Source organism: Periplaneta americana, chromosome 9 (genome assembly GCF_040183065.1).
Source record: "Periplaneta americana isolate PAMFEO1 chromosome 9, P.americana_PAMFEO1_priV1, whole genome shotgun sequence".
Classification (NCBI taxonomy): domain Eukaryota; kingdom Metazoa; phylum Arthropoda; class Insecta; order Blattodea; family Blattidae; genus Periplaneta; species Periplaneta americana.
In genome coordinates this window covers 11,462,983-11,471,295 of record NC_091125.1, presented here as the reverse complement: position 1 = coordinate 11,471,295, position 8,313 = coordinate 11,462,983, and positions in this window count along the sequence as shown.

The following is an 8,313-nucleotide window of genomic DNA, read 5'->3' as shown; positions in this document are numbered from 1 at the left end:
ATGTGACCTACTTTTTAATTTGGCCTACTTTTACACAGTCTTTGTCTTTGTTTTCAAGGATTTCACTTCCGCCAGTGTCTCTGAGCAAAGAAAAGGACATAAAAGAAAGAGAGGAGAAAGCCAGGAGATGATAAATAGCAAGCAAAAAAATTCTGGAGTATATTATAAACAGTATCGTGGGAAATGAGCCGAAATGAAGGCTACGATTTAAAAGCATTGAATTTATTAAGTATATACTACAGCAATTTAATATTAGATATTAAATCAATGTAAGATATTTTATTTGTGTTAATAGTTGTCCACTACTTGTACCATTATTTCATGTAAGCAGTTATAACCCTCATACATATAGGCGCATCTAATGTAGAATATGATAAAATGTCTATAAATTAATGACTATAATTATGTGAGTTTTTTATTAATAATATTTAAAAGAGAGTCGTATGTACAATTATATTCAGCAGTAGGGCCTAAGATTCCAATATCAATACTTGTAATAGCAGATATTTTTTGAAAATACAATTCCTCATATCTCTCAACTTTATAAATATGGGTTAACATTATTTACCCCCGAGGTCTTCAAATTCCAGTATCTGCATTTCTCAGAAAAAATAATATATCCACTCAACAACAGTATAGGCCTAACAATGAATACCCCCATTTTTTTCATAACTTGAGGATTTTTTTTTTCTTGGAAAGTGCGTAACGATGAGTACGATTTACAAGAAATTCATTAATTTTGTCATCAAAAACATATCGAAGACTTATATGGGTGACTTATTCCGAAATTCTGAGAAATCTGCTATGTTTATCGTTGGTCATTTCTTCTTTTGGCACAAAAGCATTTCAACACTTGCCCTGATCTGTTTTCCACGTACAATCAAGTATACCACCCTTATCCTCAACAGCTAATCTTCATCAGTTAGAATGGCAACATCAGGAGTTTATATGTATGTTTTTTGAACATCACTTTCATTTTCATCAATAATACCAAGAGCTTCTTCAAAAGTTATTCCCCTAAAATACATAGAAGGCCACCAGTTAGGGCCAAACGACAGAAAAAAAAATGAAAATATTGTGATAAATTTGCAAAGGAGCTTACTTTAGCCCTCTACATCATTACCATTTCGAATAACACAGAGTGTTAACATATAAGTCTAGAGGTGCCAAACGGCATCACGCAGATTTACTTCAATGCTGCTTCCATAAATAAAAAAGAAATAGAGTTCTCATTACTCGCATATTGAGTGTAACATTTTAGGCTAACGATCATATAACAATCATAAAATTAAAACAATACATTTAATTATTTACTAAAATCAGAGTCATTTTTTGCATCACACAGGTTACGCCATATTTATATATACGATATTTACACTTTGCTAAGAAAGGCTCTGATAAATCCAAAGAGATTGCATATAAATCACTAGTTCGTCCAGTAATGGATCATGGTGCTGCATGTTGGGATCTTTACAGATTAGAACATTTTAAGACACTGGAAAAGATTCAAGCGTTGTCGTAATAATTCAACATTAAAATGGGACACACTCACGGACAGGCGAACGCGAATTCGATTATGCGCAATGTTCAAAACTGAGCCGTGCCCACGACCACGGCCGTTCACATAGTACGTCACTTCATCCGTCAGAGCGCTCTCAGACGTCACAGTATTGATAGCGCTATCAATCCCTTCATTTGTTCTTTCCAAATAACCCTATTGGCCGGTGCATTACGTCTACGAGGATAGAGGGGGAGAGAGTTTACCTGTTTTAACGGAGATACACGGAACGTCACTTGGGTTCCGGTACGCGGCAGATACACTTAACAAGACTTAGGCTCAGGTACGCGGGAGATATACGGAAACAGTTGGCTCAGATTCAAGCTCTCGTCCGCAGCAGAAACATTAACAAGACTTAGGATTTTGCTACGCGGCAGATATAGTCAACGTGACTCGGGCTTTGTACGTGTGGGAGATAGATCAGTGGAGTAGTTAAATTGCGTCGTGTGTGTTTGGGATTTTAGTGGATCGTAGTTTGAAACATCGCTTGCTAGTGATACGTCTTGGGGGAAAATTTTAGTATTTGCATCGAGTAACATATTTGAGATATATATGTGTTTGAGGTAAATTGTATTTGGGGATTATGTTATGAGATTGATTTGAAACGTGAGTTCATGTTCCGAGACGGTTAGAGTGATAGAGCAGCGGTTACGGTCTCACATATTGTTTTTAGTGTAATCCCTGCTCCATTTTATTATTGGTTTCCTTCGCCGCTATTTTGTTATCATATACGTCGAGTTTGTTGCTATTTAAATGATCGTTGAGATTGGAATTATCGTCCGTTTACTTATTACGTGTATCTGTCTCCATCCCTCTCTCTCTCCGTTGGGTGTTCATTTTGTAAAGTGCAGAGATTTGTGTTAGTGCAATTTGCACAGGTTATGTGAGCAATATGTGCAATGGGTAATGTATAGTGATCAGTCATGTAATGCCTTATGCTGGGTAGAGTTTCTCTCTTATTGAGTGTGCATGTATTTATAGTTTGGTTACTCAGTTTGAGTGGTATCTATAGTCGTATGGATCATGTATTAAGTTAAAGTGCTGGCTGGGTGTTGTGTTCAGATTCGTACTCAGATAGTTTATATATATATATATATATATATATATATATATATATATATATATATTTAGAGAGTGGTTCATGAACATATGCTTAATAGATTAGTCTCTGATTGTCGAGAGACGGGCATGTTAGATTGTTTCATCACGTATAAGTGTGTTGGCCTCAGCCTTGTGATACTTCCATGATTTACATATCCTGGGGATATCATTTCAGATTAGTTTGTCCTATTCTCACTCACCCATTTCATATTTATTGTTATTTCATTTTCCATTTATGTACATTGTTACTGATTATTGTTAATTATATTTGTTTTACAAATTCACGCTATTTATTTCTAAACGTCTTCCACTGCGCACATCCAATCTTTCCAATGTGCCATCCACCTGGCGAAAGCAGCCAATATAAGAAAGATAAAGAGGAGGAGTGGATGATCGTACCACCGCCGCCGCTTCTAGCAAAACATACAGAGGTTGCAGCCGCCAAATTACTTTTCACTCATATAAATTTAAGGAAAGAAGACAGAGGACGGACACTGGAAAGTTTTCTTTTCTCAATCGTACTATCAGGGACTGGAATACTTTACCTGCAGACTTACTGAAGGCTTTACCAATAACCAAAAAATGTATTTAAAATAGACTTAAGGACTTTAATAATAGACGGTAGTATATTATACACACTATTTAAAAAGTGTAATTGATATTTTGTTATTTGATGTATTGTATCAGTGAACAATTGTGTTGTGTCAGTGAAGTGTGTTGTGCCAGTGAAGTATGTTGTGTAAGTGAAATGTGTTTCTGTCAGTTAAGTTTTATAGTTTATAGTGGCAGTGCAAAGTATTTGAACAGTGAAATGTTTTTGAAGTGTTTGTGGAATCAGGATAGAATCAGTAAAATGTGTCGTAGTTCCAATGCAGTGAGTGAGTTATCAGCGAAATGAGTGTGGTTCTGAAAGGTACTTGTGCAGGTATGAACATATCATACTCATGAGTTTTAGTTCGAACTTAGGGTTAAGATACAAATTACAGTCGCGCTCAAACCTCCTGACGTTTGCAGGTGTGTCTGCTTATCGGCGATAGCCAATAGCGGTAGTGCTGCGTTGCAACATATGGGCTACGCAGACCCGCTGCATAGTCGCCGCTTAGAAATCTCAAAATCAAATAGTGCGCTGGGAAAATTGGTATGTTGTTGGGACCCTGCATGTATATATGATGAATGTTTAATGTTTTCTGAACACAAAGAAACAAAAATCACATTTCTACCCCCCCAGTGGTTCCAATTTTATGGGTTAATACAGTAAAACCCCAATAAGATGCTGTTCAAGGGACCGCGTGTAAACCTCGTATTAATCGGGACCGCGTATCAGACAGGTATACTAATTTTGACTTATATACAGTAACTATTAGCATTTTTATTTATTGAAATACATGATTCATGAAAGGTAATACAGCATTACTCCATTATGTAATTACTATACTGTACGTCAAAAACATTTACATTTACAATATATACTGTATTCAATTCTTTCGAAAAAAAGTAATTTATAGTTATTTGTCGCGTGCGTGTTTCAAAGTCCTCATGTTTATCACCTTCACTTTCCTGCGCTTACATCCTTCCGACGTCGCAGCTGCAGAGATTCAGTCGCGATTTTTTATAATTTCCTTAATGTGGATGATGGGATTTCTAATGAATCAGAGAGTTGTTTCTGATTAAGAGTACTGTTTTCATCGTAATTTCGTAAGATTTCCATTTTTTCCATCACAGTTGCCTCTGTCTCATTGCTTTTGTGCTGACTTCCAGCAATGAAGTAGTGGACGATGTTTATACAGCTGCGATGCGATAAGGAATGTTTATCATATGTAAGAATTTTGAGAACCATAAACTTACAGCTTCAAACAAAGGGTCCCTTCAGAATATAAACAGAGTCATCTGTTTGTGAGAGGAGAGAAGAGAGACTACTAAATTGAAATGTCAGTTCGATTTTTGATGGTGTTGTGTGCAGTTGGCTCTGTTTAAAGTACGGTATATGAAAGTGTAATGTAATATCTTTTTCGTGTGTTGGCAATTTGGCATTCTCAAAACAATTAATATGTCTCTTAGTGAGCCCAGTACAAGTGGGAATGGTGGACCGAGTGGATATGTCAATAAAATTCGGAAAATGGTGTTTAGTGTTTATAATTTTTCTAGGAAATACTCTTCTGAAGAAATGCGTAAAAATCTTAACTTTTCAAAATGTCAAGCACTGACTGCCGTGGCGTGTTCTTTAAATGTCTCTATAGTGTCCCGGGTATGCAGAGAAGTTAAAAGAGCGCAAATACAGGGTGCCGATAAATTGTTCCATTCTCCTATGAAGCATATAAATGTTCCTAAAAGAGTTACAAATCTAGACGACTTCCAAAAATACGTTGTACGACGTACACTTTTTGACTTTTACGATAACGGAAAATTTCCGACAGCTGACAAACTAACCGTACTGCTTAGAAAAAAAATTAATTACTCAGAACTAAACAATTTTGTTGGGCCACCTGTGCTTATCTTCTTAAATAATATTAACGTTTTCGATACTACTTATGTATCATCATCAGATGTTAGAGTATTGTGTTAACTAACTTATATGTAATGAAAACTTAGCCTCTTGGTATTTTATGAATTTACTATTTGGTTGCATATTACTTATCGTAATGTCTAAGCCTTGTTAGAGTTAACATGGTGACAGTCCGTTATGATTTCTTAGCCTAGGTCAGTGTCTCTAGTTCACAATAAAATACAATTAAAATGCAATATAAAATACAATAAGATACAGTTTTAAACAATTTAAAGAACACTATATAAAATATAACATGTAAAAAAACTATATACACTTGTTGGAATGGCTGTGTTGGTCAATCGTTTACGCCGTTAAATAGGGCGGTTTCTGCTGGTCCTAATTTAAATACTAAAATCATTGTCTGGAAAACGAAGCACTTGTTGAGTTACTGAATTTCTGTAGTTGTTTATACTGTGTGTTGTTATTAAGACCTTAATGGGCTTTTCACTTATAACCAGTTTCACTCTAACTTAACTATTCAGAAATTCATTGATGTCTACTGATATGCAAGTATCGGTGATTAGACGTATGTAGACGTATATGTTATGGGATCACATTTACCAAAACAGTCAAGAGAAAATTAGTAAAGTAATGAAACGGAAACATGAGACACTACAAAGAAAACTAAACAACCTAATCAATAACCAACTACAACAACAACCCAACAATATCATACATAACGACAGGATAGTGAATTTAACAACTCTTAAACTAAACAACCAAGAAACAAATATCCTAAACAATGGATACAAACACAACTATCCACCAAGCAACATACACAAAGTAGACTAATAGAAAACTTAGCAATCGAAACCCAACACATAATCCAGAACAGTGAACATGAGAACAAAAAATTTTTTACAATATAGTACTGCTAAAATAATAGGTAATTATATATGAGATCCAATAACTAAAAAGAGTTCAAAACAGCTACGAAACAACATAAAGAGTTAAAGTTATTAAAACAAAAACTAGATGATAACAACATCATACATATAAAAGCTGATAAAAATGATTCAGTAGTACTACTGAACAAAACAGAATATATAGACAAAACTAAAGCATTTTTCAATAACAACCAGATCACCGAAATGACAGCGGACCCCACAGAAACATACCAAAAACAAATCAAAACCGCCATAAAAACACACCAGATTTCATACCAAAATGTAAAGCACACAGCATTATTATGAAGAATCCTAAAGCACCAAACTTAAAAACACTTCCCAAAACACATAAAACAGAAATGACAATGAGACCAATAGTTAATTTCAGGGAAGCACCAAATTACAAGCTCAATAAACATTTATATAAGTTTTTTTAATAAAAATATAACACAAGATACTCAATACAACAACATTAATACAAAACAAATTATAAAAAACTTCAAAAATTGAAAACTACAAACAATACCAAAATATTATCACTGGATGTAACAAACTTATACACAAACATACCAATAGATGAAACCATTAACATAATAACTAAAAAGCTCAATGAAGCCCAACTTGAGAATAACCTTAACCAGCAGGTCACTCAATTACTAAAAATATCATTAAAAGAAAACTATTTCAAATTTGATAATAAAATATACACCCAATCTTCAGGTTTAGCTATGGGCGACCCCCTTTCCGGATACTTAACAAACATATTCTTACAGGACCTAGAAAACAAACATATAAACAACTTAAGCAAGAAATTTAACTTTAGCATTTACGCAAGATATGTCGACGATACATTAATAGTATACGAAAACACTCAAAACTTGAATACACAAATACAAGATGATTTCAATAAATGGCATCAAAACATAAAATTTACATTAGAGCAAAGTAATAAAAACAGTCTCAACTTCCTAGATTTAAACATAACAATAGATCCCCCAACAATAATATTATATATATATATATATATATATATATATATATATATATATATATATAGGAAACAAACAGCAACTACACACTCCATAAATAAACACTCCATATACCCCACCACGCACAAAATTATCAAATTCCGTTTTCTCATCGATAGGTTGCTCACAACCCCACTAAACAAAGATAATTACAACAAAGAAATTAATTACATAAAAAAATAGCCATCGAAAAACGGATATGAAAAACAACTAATCAATAGATTAATTCAAAAAAGGAAAACAAAATTAAATAAAAATGATTTTACCACACTCCAACCCGAAAAAACAAAAAACAATGGCACAGTGTGACATATTACGTAAGATTTCATATAAACTTTGTAATTTCTTCAAAAAACAAAATTTCAATATAGCTTCTAGCACTAATAATAAACTAAATAACATAATTCCCAACAAAATCAATAGTAACGAACCCCTCTTAAACAGTGGCATATACCAACTAAAATGTAAAAATTGCACGAAGACATATATAGGCCAGACCCGACGTAATTTCAAAATTAGGTACCGAGAACATACCTCAGATTTCATTTACAATAGGAATAAATCCAAATTTGCACAACACCTCATCGATGAAAACCACCAATTAACCAATATAAACGACATATTAAAAGTATTAAGAATTACAAATAACTCTACAATAGATACAGCTGAGCAATTTCATATTGTAAAAGAATTCAACTCTGGACAACACCTTCTTAATGAACAAATAACCAACACAAACAATACACTATTTAATCTGTTTAAACTGCTCCCGTCAAAACAAACACACACAATAGCCAATCAGATACTCCCAACTCCCTCCCCACCTTCGATGCCATTCGATATTCATTAAGAAATAAATATATTGTGAGCGAGCTCGTCAGTCTAGTCCAAGCCATGCAACCAACAAGAACAGCATGACAAACAGCAAAATCGTAAGTCACTCCACCTGCATAAGCTTCAATTATTAATAGTTCCAACCATAAATCAACATCGAATCAATATTTTATTAATAATATGTAATTGTTGCAGACACTCACGGCTTTGCTAGATTCACGGAGCTCGACATTAAACCGCTTGTAACTACATACGTCTAATCACCGATACTTGCATATCAGTAGACATCAATGAATTTCTGAATAGTTAAGTTAGAGTGAAACTGGTTATAAGTGAAAAGCCCATTAAGGTCTTAATAAC